General features: G+C 38.1%; 1 protein-coding gene across 7 annotated transcripts in view; it reads right to left on the bottom strand.

Moving 5' to 3' along the window:
- Positions 1-18,275, bottom strand: part of AGFG1 (ArfGAP with FG repeats 1) — an 88,817-nt gene that overhangs the window by 41,306 nt on the left and 29,236 nt on the right. The gene's annotated exons all lie outside the window — the stretch shown is intronic.

Here is an 18,275-nt window from a genome sequence, read left to right as displayed (position 1 = left end):
CATCTTCACTTAATGAAATTTTAAGGAGATACTATGATTCTTTCAGGAAGCTAATCTACATAATAATTTTAATAATATGCTTTCAATGAGGATACTAATAAACAGAAATAAAGGAACTAAATTTATTTTTAATATGTTGCAGTATGCAGTAAAATTTTAGCAACAAAATCATTAAAAAGGGGAAATGAAGAGTGAAATGGGATTTCAGAGGACCTGGGGTCTTTTCAGTCTTGGCATAATCATAAACACTTCACCATTAGCAAAGTCATGTAACCTGTTCAGTTCCCTTACTCACAAAACAAAGGAACTGAACCAATAGCAATTTCACAGGCCCTTTAGCAAGTCTAAAAAACCAAAAAGAACAAACAAAAATACTAGAATCATAAACAATTTAAAACTGTAACAATAAACACAAATATAAGGCAAACACACTATTAGCTTTATAGCTGTCTCCTATGCATTTTTTGTCCAATAGCTAAAAAATGAGAATCTGAGATATTTAACTTTCAGAAAAACCAAAAGAGAAATGAAATAAAATAGCACAAAAAGAACTATAAAGAGAAAAACTGATAAGGCAGACTTCATCAAAATAAAAAACTATTCTTCAAAAAATTTTAAAAATACAAAAATCAAGACACCAACTGATAAAAACTATTTGCAAAATGTGTAAGAACTTGAAACTGGAATATATAAAGAATTCCTACAACTCAATTATAAAAGATAACCCAACACTTGTTTTGGTATTTGTTTGAGAAAAGGTCTGTCTCTATCACCCAGGATGGAGTGCAGCGGCACAATCTCAGCTTACTGCAACCTCTGCCTCCCAGGCTCAAGCCATCCTCCCACTTCAGCCTCCTGAGTAAGCTGGGACTACAGAAGTGCAGCACCACAGGTGGCTAATTTTTTGTGTTTTTTGTAGAGATGGTGTTTCACCATGTTGCCCAGGCTGGTCTCGAACTCATGAGCTCAAGCGATCCGCCCGCCTCAGCCTCCCAAAGTGCTGGGATTACAGGTGCGAGCCACCACGCCCAGCCAACACTTGTTTAAAGTGGGGGCAAAAGGTCTGAACAAACACTTCACCAAAGATATCAGCAGCCCACTATCATTAGTCATGCATAAAATGCAAATTAAAATGACACTGAGGCCAGGTACAGGCGGATCACCTGAGGTCAGGAGTTCGGGACTAGACTGGCCAAAATGGTGAAACCCCATCTCTACTAAAAATACAAAAAAATTAGCCAGGCATAGTGTGCATGCCTGTAATCCCAGCTACTCGGGAGGCTGAGTCAGGAGAATGGCTTGAACCCAGGAAGGGGAGGTTGCGGTGAGCCAAGATCATGTCATTGCACTCCAGCCTGGGCGACAAGAGCAAAACTCCGTCTTTAGAAAAAAAAAAAGACACTGAGACTCCACAAGATAGACATGCATATACTACTAGAAAAGCTGAAAACAAAGTGTGACCGCATCATGTGTTGGTAACAATGTGGAACAACCGGAACTCTTTAGAATGTAAAATGGTATAAGCACTTTGGAAAACATTTGGCAGTTTCTCAAGAGTTAAACCTAGACCTAGCATATGATGTAGCCATTCTACTTCTAGGTATTTATTCAAGAAAAATAAAAGCACTTTTCCACACTCAGACTGTACATAAATATTTACAGCAGCTTTACTGATAATAACCCCAAACTGGAAATCACCCAATTGTTCATAAACAAGTGAATAAATAAACAAATGGGAGAATATCCAAAGAACATAATTCAGCAATTAAAAGGAGAAAACCATTAATACAAGAAACATGAATAAACCTCAAGATTATGCCGAAAGAAACCTGTGCACCCCCCCCCACCAAAATGTATATACTGCATATTTCCATTCATTTAAATTTTTAATGTAAACCAGTCTACAGCGATGAAAAGCAGATCAGTGGATTCATTACAAAGGGTTGCACAATGAAAATGTATGCTATCCCGTTATTGTGGTAGTGGTTTCATGATACATACAAATGTCAAAACTCATCAAATTGTACACTTTAAGTATGTACACGTTATCAGTTTAAATATCCAAGTTATCAATTATTCCTTAGCAAAATTATCAAAAACAAGTCCACAAGTTTCCAAAATATATTATTTTAAAGAATAAGCAATTACGACACTATGAAAAGAACATAGTATCTGTTTTCAAAAACCCTGACAAGTATTTAAGAAATCAGGGAAGGAAAAGCATACTTCTCAATCTTACCTGCTCACTGAACTGGGTACGGGAGAAATGAGAGAAAGGTTAGGAAAAAGGACTTGTCCTTCTCCTTTCCTATCATGTCCCCAAACGTGTTTCAAAATATTTCTTGTGGGTCGGGTGTGGTGGCTCACGCCTGTAATCCCAGCACTATGGGAGGCCAAGGCGGGCGGATCACGAGGTCAGGAGATCGAGACCATCCTGGCCAACATGGTGAAACCCCACCTCTACTAAAAATACAAAAAAAAAAAAAATTAGCTGGGCAAGGTGGCGCATGCCTGTAACCCCAGCTACTCCAGAGGCTGAAGCAGGAGAATCGCTTGAACCCGGGAGTCAGAGGTTGCAGTGAGCTGAGATCGCGTCACTGCACTCCAGCCTGGCGACAGAGTGAGACTCCATGTCTGTCTGTCTATATATATTTCTTGTGGTTCCTTCCTATTCCAGGCTCAGTACAGATACTATAAAGTCATTTAGGAAGTGACAGTTAAAACGAGTGAGGACTAGAGTAAGGCACAATCCATTATGAAAACATTTCACTGGCAACGCCTGAGAAGTACAGACATCCAGGAACAGTAGTGCAACTTACTGCCAGAAATACTACAAACATTTAAGAGACCCAGCTTGTCCAATAATATTTAGCCACTTAAAAAGAACTACGTGGGACTCTCCTCAGGCAGAAACCTAACTAATGATTCTCCCAAAATGTAATTCTTTAAGATTTTTAAAGATTTATCAGCTAAATTCATAAAGGGAGGCCTGGAAGTTTTTCATTCTTCTATTTTAAAACTTCTCAAATGAGAAAACAAGAGACAGGGTAGTTATTTACCCAAAGCCATGAAACTATTGACTGTATTTGATGGACACTTTACTATATTCCAAAACCTCTGCCACATACAACTTTTAAAACTAACATCAATAAATGAATAAATAATAAGCATACAAATAAATAAATAAAATGAAGCAGATGGGCTAAGGGTAGACAGATCATAGAGCTGCCATCTTGGCACTCATAATGCAAAGCAAAGATGGAGTGCTTGATGATAAACTATTTGACATAAGCAGCCTGCAGGATTCCCTCAAAATTGTTTATTAACTGCTGTGGTTCTGTTCCTGCTCTCTGGAAGGTCACACTGCTAGAGAAAAAAGTCATTAAAAATAGCTGTTTGAGTCCTCTACAAATTCAAACTGTCTCACTGTCAAAGTCCCTCAAAGTTATTAATCGGCTCTAATTTCCTATTATATTGCCCCACAGCAGCTATTTCGTATATTTATAGATCGAAATCCTAACCACTCTTGACACTCTTGGCAGTTGAATTCTTACTCAAGTGAAGTAACTCTCAATATGTGATTCCCAGTTCCGTAAATCAGCAAGCAACATCAGTGTCAACTAAGAACTTGTTGGAAATGCAAATTTTCAGGAGCCACCCAAGACATGTGAAATCAGTCCCTCTAGGTAGAACCCAGCAATCTGTTTTATCAAGTGCTCCAGGTTATTCTGAAGTAGGCTAAAGTTTGAAAACCAATGCTTTAGTAACATCTAGGCCAGCAGATGGAAACTTACTTTCTACCTGTAATTTTATTCATCTTTCCTTGCCTCTGTATCAGAACATCAGAGAGAGAGGGAAAGAGAGATTCAAACTATACATAGCTTTCACCATCTCCCAAATTTAGCCAGTAAGCCTATTATGGGGTAAGATTCATTTAACACAGACAGTGTTTCAGTGACACACCTGGGAAAACATCAATCTCTAATTCCTTATGACCTACTCACAGTTTAGTCCCTGAAAGGTTGCCTTCTGCTCCCAACATTCTACTAACATTGCTATTTCAGGCATCTAGATTTGCTGACAGAGTATAAAGTCTTTTCTGCTTGTTTTGGTTTTTTATTAAAATAAACACTATCAACTGAAAAAAGGGGGTTTCAAGGTTGGGAAAAAAGGGAGAGAATGAACTGACTAGGAAGCACTGAAGACTTGTCGCCATCAATATATAAAGTAAAACTAGTCAGAAGGCTGTGTTTTTCTCCAGCTTTATCTGGCTATTTAGGTAAAAGTAGGTAGAATATTGGGTAGAATATTGGTTTAATCAAGCAGAATATGACAGAGGTTGGAAAAAGGTGATTATATTAACAGACCATGGAATCTAAGCTAAGAAAAATAAAGACATCAGGAGGAAGACAGATAACAAAGGGATTTAGTGAAATGAAGGAATGAGGTGCTGATGATCGTCCCAAAATTGTTGGCTCCAGTATTAGAGTAAGCCAGGAAGAGAGAATCAGTGGTGGTCAGAGAACTGGATGCTTGAAACTGAAATGTGGGAGGTGATAACAGTTATCAATCAATAAAAGGTCTAAAGTAGTATGAAGGATCACTGGAGATCAAGGAATTCAGGAGGCCATGCAGATATCTATGTGGATACTGGAATTACCAAAATGATTAACACTAGTGAGAATAAAAACAGTATCTAAAATGAATGAGGGGGCTGAATACAGTGGCTCACTCCTGTAATCCCAGCACTTTGGAAGGCCAAAACGGATGGATTGCTTGAGCCCAGGAATTCAAGACCAGCCTGGGCAACATGGCAAAACACAGTCTCTACAAAAAATACAAAAATTTGCTGAGCATGGTGGTGCATGTGTAGTCCCAGCTACTGGGGAGGCTGAGGTGAGAGAATCACCTGAGCCCGGCAAGTAGAGGTTGCAGTCACCCTTGATCATACCACTCTACTCCATCCTGGGTGTCACAGAGTGAGACCCTGTCTCTAAATAAATAAATAAATAAATAAATACTGAATGAGGGAGACTGACTGGTATGACTGCAACAAAAAGATGTAGCAAGTGATAAAATCTATTGACATTGAAAGTAGGGGTGAGGAGCTAAAAACAGCACTGAGGAGCAAGAATGACACCTAAAACAAGGAATTATATGGAACAATGGAATTAGTTTTGATTGTCTCTTTTGGGGGAGGTGAATAATCAATTCTAATTACAGAATAATGTGATGGTTATGGTAGTTAATGAGCTTGGACAAGGGAATCAGACTGCATGAGTTTGAATTCCAACTCTGTTTGCTGCTATTTGACTTGAGCAAGTTAACGTTTCTTTAACTGTAAAATGCAAATAATAATAGAACCTATTTCATACAGAGGTTTAGAGTTAAGTAAATTAATATAGGTTTTGTACTGGGAACAGGTATATAAACTTTAAATAGTATTAGTTTGGCCAGGCGCAGTGGCTCACGTCTATAATCCCAGCACTTTGCGGGGTCAGGAGGTAAAGACCAGCCTGGACAAAATGGTGAAACACTGTCTCTACTAAGAATACACAAAAAAAATAAGCTGGGCATGGTGGCATGCACCTGTAATTCCAGCTACTCAGGAGGCTGAGACAGGAGAACTGCTTGAACCCGGGAGGCAGAAGTTGCAGTGAGCTGAGATCGTGCCACTGTACTCCAGCCTGGGTGACAGAGCAAGACTGTCTCAAAAAAAAAAAAAAAAATTGTATTAGTTATACTATTTTTGGGCCTGGTCTCTTAATTGGTTTGCAGTGATGGGCTATGGAGTGATGAGATAAGCAATGACTGGGAAGGGGTGGTCTTACCAGGAAAATACAGGAAGCTGTAGATCTCCCTTCATTCCTGCTGCAGACACAATCATAGTGGTCTTGACAGAGCAATCTCCCTCCTCTGAACTTCTAGCATTTTGTAGCTCTCACAGGAAACTCATTCCAAACTGCCTAGTAGTAGAATCACGGAGCATGTGTCTCATTTACTTTTGGATTCCCCATAATGCTTCAAACAATGGGCTGTGCCATATTAATGTTCAATAAACTGGTAATACTCAAAGCCAGATATTATGGAAGAACTAAAAATAAAATCATACCAGACAACAGAATAAATTCATAAAATTGTTAATTTTTTCCCTTAGTCCTAATCCACTCTATAATTGGAATCACAATAGACACTGACAGAATCTAAAACATGTTAAAGCATATTTTATCAGTCAGTTACTATAGAAACAGATGGCACAGTCAATTTGGATAATTTAAAGGAAGTTTAATAAGGAGACTGTTACGAAGCATAGGTGGGTTGTAAGGAAATCACAAGTGAGAGTGTTATATCCCAGGGTTAGTAACAGCAGGGCATACCACTACCCATTGGCAGTAAAGCAGGGGAAGAAAGAAAAATCTCAGCTGCCTGATAGGAACTGGAAACTTCAATGGAAGGATGCGGCCAGGCTACAGAAATGCCACAGGAAGAAGTCAGGAAAGTAAAAATCCTAACCTCTCTCTCCTCCTTTCCTTCAATCAGCTGAAAATGTTCCCCACCAGCTGAACCCAACTAGAAACCAGGGACAAGAAGCCCACTTGTATATCCAGACAGACCAGCTACTTGGAGCCAGAGCAAGGAAAAGACTAGAGCGAGAAGTGCAGATAGCAGCTATCCAGCACAGCAGCCAAATCATGATAATAAATATATACAGGGCTAGCAATTTAACAAACTCAGTTATGAATACCAAAAATAGGAAACCTTCATACTCATTCCCAATTACTCATATATAAAAGGAAAGGTAAGAATCAGTGTTATATTAGTAATCCTTGAGGGGGACAGCAAATTGGAGTGGAAACTTGTTGAAGTGGATATTCACCTTTATTTGGAGAAAACCTTATTTTCACAAAAAGGATAAAAAGAATAAACCACATGGCATGACTCTGCTTGTAACCTCTATATAGAAAGATAAAAGAATAAGGAAAGGACAGAGGATCTGGAATTTAGAGAATCTTTTTTCACTAAGCCAATCTACATACATCCAACTAGATTTCATACTTTCTTTTTTGTCCTTTCTCTACTTAGTAGAGATGGAGTAATCCTCTAGGTAATCCTGCCTCCTTTTGTATGTAAGATATAAATCACAGCACTTAATAATACTGCCCATAAAACACAGGAACAAATAACAGAATAGTTTAAAAACTGAAAATTTGATGAACAAGTAATCAATATCCACTTTTTGGAAGTAGAAAAACTGAACAAAAATAAATATTAACAAACAGCAAATACCATTAGAAGCTCTCCAAACAGGTACCGTGGACCTAAACAAAATTCTATTACCAACATATTATTTTGCCCTAAAAGGAATAAACAAGGGAGAAAAAGTCCATACTCAGAGAAATAGTCTCAAATATATGCCATGACTCAAGTAAAATACTGGAAAAACAGGTACATTATTAATGTTAAGTACATTATTAACATTTCCTACACTGATCCAGCCTACATTACTTTGACTGTATTTCTAGACCACCAGCTGATTAGTATTTCTCAGTGACACATATCTAAACAATACATAAACTGAATGATGCCTGAACACTATCCACGTGTGCTTTATACAAGAGAAACTGATGGTTTTGCATTTACATACATCTTTTTTAGGAACTTTACAGTGTATTCTATCTTAACATTTGGTTTTATAAAATGTGCTAGCAAGAATTAGAACTTATGCAACTGAGTAACTAAAAATAGGCACACACAAGCTGTATGTGAGGTCTCTGAGGCATAGTGCCTTTGTGAACCAGCCACATAAATGGACAGGTAAGGGAGTATTAGACTTAAGAGATATGCAATCCGACTTGTTTTTTTTTTGTCCTAGGGTTTCTTTAAAAGTAATTTATTTAAGCACAAACTGCCTTATAACAGCTTCCTTAACATAAAAATCAAATTCTTCATCACAGCCTTTTAGGCTCAACAGAATGTGACCCCTGATTAGCCCTCCAAACTAATTTCTAAACTCTTTCCAGCCTACTGGCCTCCTCAGAAAGTCTTCCCTAACCACCCAATCCAAAGAGACAATAATCCCTGTACCAAATTGCAGATACGCACTCTCACATTATTTTCACAACCTTTGTCTCATAATTTTTAAATGCTAATGTCATGAGGCAGGAACCTCCTCTCTGATTCAACACTATTTGTATGCTTGGTACCTGACACACAGTAAGCACTTAATACCTGGTGTATGAGTGAAAGCAACTTCCTTAACAGCCCTCAAATGTATGCACAATAGAAATTATCTTTTTTCTTTTGTTCCATCTAAAATATACACACTGACCTAGAACATTTAGTTCCCCAACTTATTTAGGTAGAAATAATAAATTCACTGATCCAAATTCTCACATCATATATAGCCAGGGATCAGCAAACTGGGCTAAATCTGGGGCCTATGTGTGTAGATAAAGTTTTCTTAGAACACAGTCACACCCACTTGCTTACGTATTGTCTATGACTACTTTCAGCTACAACATCAGCATTAATTGCAACAAAGACCTTATGGCGCCCATAAAGCCTAAAATATTTATTATCTGACTCTCACAGAAAAAGTGTGCCAACCCCTAACATACCTGCAACCATGGACTATGCTACCATCCCAGTATCCAAGACTAGTAACAATTTAAATAGGATAATAAAAACCTGTTTTAGAGGCATATCTAAACAATACATAAACTGAATGATGCCTGCACAAACAAAAACATATTAGAATGTGCACAGGGAATAACAGAGAGAGATGGGCAAAAACTTTTCCCTGGAGGAAGAACTTCCCAACAGCAAGGACTATCTGAGAGCCAATTTATTACACATACTGATTCACTTGGTAATATAGGAGAAAAAGCACCAGAATAAGTTTTGGTGAAAGATTAATAGGTATTTAACATTTGTTTTCTAAGTAACTACTAAGTACAAAGAAACAGAAATGATAAAACATTTGAAAAGGGATTAGGAAATCTCACAAAGGAAAAAAAAGAAGCAAATATTTAGAATACTAGAGAGAAATAAAATGCAATGGATAGTAAGAAAACTTACTTGCAAGTATCTGCGTTGTGAAGGAGAGCAACAATTCTAATTCAGACATCTACCGTAAGGACTTAGTAAAGGGCAGCACACACAACTCACATACCCATACCTTATTTCACTTAAGGTCTCTAACATCAGAACTGTGTTCTAGATAGCATGAAAAGAATCGAAACCCAGCTACATTAGTTTGGAGAAAAACAGATTTGCAGACAGCATACACCAAAGCAGTCCCATCAAACTAAAACAAATACTTCATGGGAACCAGGAATGCAAACAGGAAACCATCTGGGACCTGGGCAGTCTGAGTGCCTATCTCCTAAGCCCCCTCTCAACTCACCCCTCCACCAAGACATAGTTTATCATTTTGCTTCTCATACTATGTCTTGTCCCCACTCTTGCTTCTCTAAGTACAACTTTTTGTTTGTTTACTTGTTAGCCTGCACAGAGCCCACTACATACAATTTTTCAGTTCAGACGACTCACTGTTTGAATACAGCCTCTGTGAACCTTAATTCAATTTCTGAAGAAACAGGACCTGATAAGTCACTAGCCCCAGGGTTAGGTGTCCATTCCTGGTACAATCAGGGGTGTGGATGTGTGTGTGTGTGCATGTGTGTGTGTGTGCATGTGTGTGTGTGTATGTGTGGTGCTGTGTTTCGTGGTTTTCCCAGGGCAATAAGCCTTCTCTTCTTTCAGTAAGGAGCATGAGTACGGTAAGCACCCCTCCCTACCCCCCTCAACACACAGGTTATTTATGAATGAGCTTTGTAAATTACAAAGAGCTTTACAAATTTAAGACTTATTATTAGTGAAGTCATAGTAGTTTCAAGGAAGATTATCATCTGCCTAACTGTCTCAAACTAAGATAACATAAGTAAATTACCCTGTATGGTATGGTGCCTGGCACAGAACAATGGCTCTTTTAATTTTATTTACTCTGCCTTTCACGAGTTTCCTTGTTTTATCTAGTTAAATATATCAGTTTTTACTTTGTGACTTCTTCCATTGCTTTCAGTCTATAAAGTTCTTCTGCATTCAAATGCTAAACATGTAGTTGGCTATTTGGCTGTATTTTCTATAGTAATCACTCTTTGTGTTTTACTGTTACCCACCCCCACCATGTATATACATCCTTAAACATTACAATTTAGTTTTGCTTGGTTTTTTAATTACAAAATAATTTATTTTACAGAAAAGTTGATAGTAGAAACACATCCCACATACCCTTTACCAAGTCTCCAATGGTAACATTTGCTTTATCACTCTCTTGAAAAAAATAATTTTTTTAATGAACCATTTAAATTGGTGACATAACAAGCCTTTTACCCCTAAATGTTTATTTCCTAAAAATAAGTACATTCTTTTACATAACATAGCACAATTATCAAAATCAAGACATTAATATTTTATATTATCTGATCTAAAGATTAGTCAGTAATCTTAATAATGGCCTTTATAGCAAAAAGAAAAGGTTTTCCTTGTCCAGAATCCATTAACTGTCTTGTCTCTTTTAATGTGGAACATTCTTTACTCTTTGTCTTTCATGACTATGACATCTTTGAAGAGTACAGGCCAGCTGTTTGGTGGTATGTCTCTTACTCTGGGCTTCCTCATGATTAAAGTTATGTATTTCGGGGAAGATACTACGTAAGTGACGTGTCCTTCCCAGTGTATCATTATCAAGAAAGATACACAAAGATCAATTTGTCCCAGTACTGGTGTATACTTGGATTATCTGGTTAAAATGTATCTTTATCCATTTTAAAGTCACTGTTTGTCCCCCTTGGGATTAATAAACATTTTGCAGGTAGATCTTTTGAGACTGTTTTCTACATGTTTATGGCTTCCTTTATGACTTAAATTTTAATGCTAAAATTTTTCTGAAATTTTGGTGTATCATGTCAGGTAACATTCTAGTTAATTTCCCATTTATTGAATAACCAACTTCCACAATGAATGTTGAAATTCTTTTGTTTTACAAGATCATTCACATTTATAATATATGAAGGTTACAGTATATCTCAGGATCTAATCTACAGATCTGTGCCTATCCTTGCACTAGTTTCAGGTTGCTTTAATTATTGACTATTTACAAACAGTAAATAATTTCACAAATTATTCCCAACTAGTTTTACTTTTCTGTTCTTTTGGATGAGCTTTAGAATTATTTCCTAAAAAGAAAAAAAAATCCCAACAGTGTTTCCATTCCAATTGTTCTAAACTTATTTTGTGACGCCTCTTAAAGCAAAGCATTCTCACTCCCAAAGATATGAATCTGATATGCAAGGTTGCCAAGAAGGAAAAATTAACCAAAGGTGTGTTCTTGCCTCCCTACCTCACATATAGACGTACACACAGAATAAGCTTTACATTTTTTACATTTTCCAGAATACACCTGGAACAAACAAGGAGTTGAGCAAGGGAGTAGCAGAAGAGCGCTAGCTTGTTTGGTCATATAACCTTCAGAAATGATTAAGAACTTTATATTTTGTCTTGATATGAAGTAAGAATTGTTTGTGGATTATCTATGGTTTAAGGATATCATCAATACCAGCCACCTCTTAACACAAATACACTCATCCATTATTTAGTTCAATCTAGGACTCAATGATAGTGATCTATTTGTACTGACACTCTATTGTCTTGTTGTCCTGGTGACTGAAGGCATGCATTTGTGAGGCAGCTGACCGAGTTTTGGAATGTAGTCATTGGCCAAGAACAGAGAGAATTAGCCCAAATTCAAAACAAGCCTCTGAAGTAAACCACATTTGTACCATATACTATGTAAATAAACCAAGAGGTGGGGAAGAAACAGTTTTCTTTCAACATTTCTGAATACACGGGTGGCTCACAGGTTAATTAAAAAAAAAAAAAAAGGAACATTCAGGCAAAGCCCTTCTAGGTAAAAACAAGATTTACAGAAGTTTTAAATCGGTTTCAAAAACAGATTATCTCACTGAACAAAGGGGAAAATTTGGGCATCAGCAAGAATAACTGAATCTGAGTGAAACATATCAAATAAATAAATTCATAGTAATTTTAAAAAACCTAATTGCTTGCTGTTGGAAATGTTATGAAACTATTTTGAAGAGTTCAATATTGAAGACCACAAATGGTGGTGCACCATATCTACTGATATTTATAAATAGTTTTAATTTTCTTAAAAGAAGAATAAAACTATTGCATCTTAATGTAAATAACTTTTATTTATAAAAACAGCTTTTTCCAAAACAAAAAAAATAGTGAAAAGGCACTGTTTTGTTTTGTTTTTTTTGAGATGGAGTCTCGCTCTGTCATCCAGGCTGGAATGCAGTGGCGCCATCTCGGCTCACTGCAAGCTCCGCCTCCCGGGTTCATGCCATTCTCCTGCCTCAGCCTCCCAAGTAGCTGGGACTACAGGCATGTGCCACCACGCCTGGCTAATTTGTTAGTATTTTCAGTAGAGACAGGATTTCACCATGTTAGCCAGGATGGTCTCGATCTCCTAACCTCGTGGATCCACCTGCCTCGGCCTCCCAAAAGTGCTGGGATTACTGTTGTAATTTTTGTAAACTTCATTAATGCCTTGTTAGGTAGGAGCCAGCTGATTTCTCATCTGCTTCTGCATTTTTATGTTATGTAGCTTCTGGAAAACTCTGTACACCCATGAAAACAGGAGTAAAAAAACAGCAAACTGAGTCTCAGTATTATTAAACTTTTTTTTTTTTTTAACTTTAAAGAACCTCTGAAAAGGTCTCAAGGATCCCTTACAAGTCCCAAACTGTACTTGGAAAACTACTGAGTTAGACTATCACCATTTTACAATTCCTAATTAGTGGATGTAGGCACTGAGCATTAGCTGCTAACATGACCAAAAATTAAAACTTTTAAAGTGGTTTTTGATAAAAAACACACCACACAACCTATGAAATAGTGGATCTTTCCCATTCCTGAAATTAAGCCTGAATCTTAAGAAACTACTACAGCCAACCACCGGTTTATAGGTAACTGGGAGAACAGAGGAACGCTGACACTACGTGGATGGCATTAGCAAAATCCAGAAGGTGGAATAAATGACTTGGTTAGCAGGAGGGCAGAGAATAAGAATGAGTGACTGGAGAGGAAACTTAGAGGATAAAAAAAGACTTAAAAGGGCAAGCGGTATAGATTTCTTCCAGTAGTGGCAAAAAGGCTCAGGTTAAAACCCCAACTCTCCAGCAGATAACAACTATAAACTCTGGACAAAGTCTATAAAGACACTAAAGAGCAACCACAAACAAGCTGAAGAGGAAAGAAACAGCACTAGGTATGTGCCTATGTGCTTTTTTTTTTTTTTTTTAAAGGACCATCACTTGAAAGTAGTCATGCAGGGCTGCTAAAACTCAAACAGAAATACACAAGCCTTAAAGCTTAAAGTACAAGAAGACAAGAGGTTCACCACAGCCATAGCAACTGGAAAGTGAGGGGTAAATCCCAGAAGAGAGATGGCCAGAGAAAGAAAATAGGTACCACAAAACTTGCGTATCAACTTTTCCCAAGTCTCTGGCTCACTCCTGACCTATGTGTGCATGGGACTGACTTCAAACAGTTCAATTAAAGAACTGAGCAGAGATTTCAGCTGGCACTCACCATGGGAGCAGCAGAATTTGCTGAAATAAAAAACAAAACAATTAAAACCAATAGTTTATGAAGGAACAAAACAATCCAGAGGCACTACATTTACAAAGAAACAGGAAATTATGACCCATAATCAAAAGAAAAATCAAACAGTGACAGATTCTGCAATGATAAAGATTTTAGAATAAGCAGGCAATGACTTAAAATAGCTAGTATACTTATATTCAAAAACAAATTACAGGCTGGGTGCAGTGGCTCATGCCTGTAATCCCAGCACTTTGGAAGGCCAAGGCAGGTGGATCACGAGATCAGGAGTTCAAGACCAGCCTAGCCAAGACGGTGAAACTGAAACCCCGTCTCTACTACAAATACAAAAATTAGCCGGGCATGGTGGCGGGCGCCTGTAATCCCAGCTACTCGGGAGGCTGAGGCAGAGAATCACTTGAACCTGGGAGGCGGAGGTTGCACTGAGCCAAGATTGTGCCACTGCACTCCAGCCTGGACGACAGAACAAGACTCCGTCTCAAAAAAAAAAAACACAATAAAAAGACCATATTATAGAAGAAAACATTCTTACAATAAATAAAAATGAACAAAATCTGAGCAGAGAAATGGAAACTCTAGAAATAACAGAAAAAATATAAATGCTAGAGACGGAAAAGACAATATCTAAAGTTAAAAATTAGAGCTTAGAGATAACAGAAGAGTGAGTTTAGGATAAGAGAGAAATTGTCCAATCTGGAAAGTAAAAAGACGGAGGGAAAAAAATTAAGAGAGCCTCTGGAAACTGCAGAACTGTATCAAAATGCCTAACATCCATGCAATTGGAATCTCAGAAGGAGAGCTGAGAGAGAATGAGGCAGAAAAAATATTTGGAGGGAAAATGATGAAATTTTCCCAATTTGGTAAATGAAAAATGTACAGATTCAAGATCATCATCAACCACAAGTAGGATAAATACATACACATACACAAAGCATATCCAGGTACATCACAGTCACATTCTGAAAACAAAAATAAAGTGTTTCACAACAACCCACCACTATAAAGAAAAAACAATGTTAAGTATGAGATAAAGTAAATTTCAAAAAAGAGTATTATCAAACATAAAAAAGGTATTACATAATGGTGGCATAATCAAGAAGACACAATAATTATGTACCAGCACCAATAATAAAGTTTCAAAATACATGCAGCAAAAAATGACGTATTTATCATAGAAAAAAATATGTAAATCCACACCAGCTGTCCAATTGTTCTATCTGCAGTTGCTTAACTAGACAAAATCAGTAACGTGGAGCCACAACATCTAAACACCATCAATCACAGAGCTATAATTGTCATTTATAGAACACTACACCCAACAACTTCAGAAAACACACTCCTTTCAAGTACACACTGTACACTCACCAAGACAGAACACGTGTTGGACCATAAAAGAGATCTCAAGTAAAAAGGAAAGCAGTGAAAATATATCAAAAATGTTCACTGATGACATAGAATTAACTCAGCAATCAATTACAGAAAAGGACCTAGGAAAACCCCAAATATGTAAAAATTAAACCACTACTTCTAAACAAATCAATGGGTCAAAGAAGGCCCACAAGGGCAATTAGAAAACATTTTGAACCGAATGATAAAATACATCAACATTTGTATAACACAGTTAAGTAGAGCTTAGAGAGAAAATGATCACTTTAAAATGTTAATAGTTGACAATATGAGTTTGAACTGTGCATGTCCGCTTAAACACAAATTTTTTCAATAAAAGTTACCCCAAGTTGGCTGGGCACAGTGGCTCAAGCCCATAACCCCAGCACTTTGGGAGGCCAAGGCGGGCGGACTGTTTGGGCCCAGAAGTTAGAGACCAGCCTGGGCAACATAGTGAAGCTCTATCTCTACTAAAAATACAAAAATGAGCCAGGCGTGGTGGCGTATGCCTGTGGTCCCAGGTGCTTGGGAGGCTGAGGTGGGAGAATCACCTGAGCCCAGGAAGTCAAGGCTACAGTAAGCCGTGATCCAGCCACTGCACTCCAGCCCAGGAGTGACGGAAGTTGAGACCCTGTCTCAAAAAAAAAAAAAAAAAAAATTTACACCAAGTGTCCCTGCCTCTTCCGCCTCCCCTCCACCTCTCCAGTCTGTTACCTCCAAGACAGCAAGACCAGTCCCTCCCTCCTCCTTTTCCTCCTCCTCAGACTACTGAACATAATCTACTTCCACTTAATAAATAGTAAATACATTTTCCCTTCTTTATTAATGTCTTAATAACATTATCTTTCCTCTAACTCTGTATTCAAAGAGCAAGCTGTAGAATCAATGACCTCAGGTCCCACCTTTAGTAAGCTAAAAATGAGGAAATAACCCAGAGTAAACAGAAGGAAATAATAAAAGTAAGAGCAAAATAACTATAGATCCCATACACATTAAGAGAACAAGACTATTATGAATAACTTTATGTCAATAAATATGACAACTTAGATGAAATGGGCAAATTCCCTGAAAAGTACAATTTATCAAAACCAATATGACAAACAGATAATCTGCACTGTGGTCATTTTCACTGTCTACCACAGTGACACTCAGATCCCGGTGTGCCTTTCCAACTTCCCAAAGAGCCCAGTCATCTCAATTTGGGCAGCTGGTCAAAGGTGACTGAGTCATCAACTCCCAGATTCCACCACTTGGTGCCCAAAGCTGCCAACAGTGGAGGGAGACATGAGGAAGAGAGGGAGAGAAAATCCAGCTTGGTCTCCATGTCTCACAATGGTAGCTCAATCAGGTAGACCATATAAAAACAGGCAACAGGCCAAATTTGGCCCACAGGCTTTAGTTGGTCAACCCCGACCCAGAATATCTAACGCAATCTTTAAAAACAGAAAACCGAAGGATTTGTACTACCTGACTTCAAGATTTACTAGGAAGGCAGAGTAACCAAAAGACAGTGTTGTATGGCATAAGGGTTAACAAATACATAAATGACACTAAATAGAGAGCATATAACCCACAATTATACGGTCATTTCTTTTTTTTTTTTTTTTTTTTAATTGAGAAACAACTTCTCACTTTGTTGCCCAGGCTAGAGTGCAGTGGTGCAATCACAGCTCACTGCAGCCTAAAACCTCCCCAAGCTTAGGTGATCCCCCCACCTCGGCCTCCCAACTAGCTGGGAATACAGGAGCACACCACCATGCCAGGCTAATTTTTGTATTTTTTGTAGAGACAGGGTCTCACCATGTTGCCCAGGTTGGTCTTGAACTCCTGGGCTCAAGCCATCTGCCCACCTCTGCCTCCCAAAGTGCTAGGATTACAGGCATGAACCACCATGCCCGGCCTGGTCATTTCATTTTTGACAAAGACTCCAAAGCAACACCGAAGAAAGAAAAGTATTTTCAACAATAGAGCTAGAAGTGTATATATTCATGTAAAAATATGAAACTCAATCCCTATCACACCATACATTAAAATTAATTTGAGACGGATCATAGATGTAAATGTAAAGCTTCTAAAATAAATAAGATTACCCTCATGATTTGAGAGGAAGCAGATTTTTTTAAGACACAGAAGAGGAACCATTCACTATAAAACAAAAAACTAATAAATTGTATTTCATCAAAATGACAAAACTTCCGCTTGCCAAAAGATATCAATAAGAAAATAAATGAGGGCCACGCATGGTGGCTCACGCCTGAAATCCCAGCACTTTGGGAGGCCGAGGCAGGTGGATCACCTGAGGTCAGCAGTTCTAGACCTGCCTGGCCTACGTGGCAAAACCTCATCTCTACTAAAACACAAAAAATTAGCTGGGACTGGTGGTGTGCGCTTGTGGTCCTAGCTACTCGGGAGGCTGGGGCACAAGAACCAACTGAACCCAGAAGGCGGAGGTTGCAGTGAGCCGAGATTGCGTCACTGTACTCCAGTCTGGGCAACAGAGTGAGACACTGTCTCAAAAAATTTAAAAAAAAAAAAAAAAAAAAAAACACCACAGACTGGGAGAAAATATTTACTAAGGATATATCTGACAGAGAAGAATGAACAAATTATAATTTATTCATAGAATAGAAGCTAATACTTGGTAATAAACAGGAAAAAGTATAGGCATCCACATGCATAACTCTCAAAAGAAGGTTTACTTCGGTTGGGCACTATGGTTCAGGCCTGTAATCCTAGCACTTTGGGAGGCCAAGACAGGTGGATCGCTTTAGTCAGGAGTTTGAGACCAATTTGGGCAACACAGTGAGATCTCGTCTCTACAAAAATAAACAGTATTAGCCAGGCATGGTGGCACACACCTGTAGTCCCAGCTACTTGTGAGGTTAAAGTGGGAGAACTGCTTAAGCGCAGGAGGTCAAGGCTGCAGTGAGCTGTAACCGCACCACTGCACTCCAGCCTGGACAACAGAGTAAGACCCTACCTCAAAAAAAAATAAAAAAGGAAGGAGGGTTATTTTAAAAATCACATTTTAACTTACTTTATACGAATGTGAATAAAAAAACAAAACAGTGCCTTAGGAGTAGGCTCCATCTCTACTAAAAATAAAAAAATGGGCCAGGCGTGGTGGTGTATGCCTATGGTCCCAGCTGCTAAGGAGGCTGAGGTGGGAGAATCACCTG

Source organism: Pongo abelii, chromosome 11 (assembly GCF_028885655.2).
Source record: "Pongo abelii isolate AG06213 chromosome 11, NHGRI_mPonAbe1-v2.0_pri, whole genome shotgun sequence".
In the NCBI taxonomy this organism is placed as follows: Eukaryota; Metazoa; Chordata; class Mammalia; order Primates; family Hominidae; genus Pongo; species Pongo abelii.
Note: the sequence above shows the minus strand (reverse complement) of the source record. Positions and strands in the feature narration are given on the sequence as shown.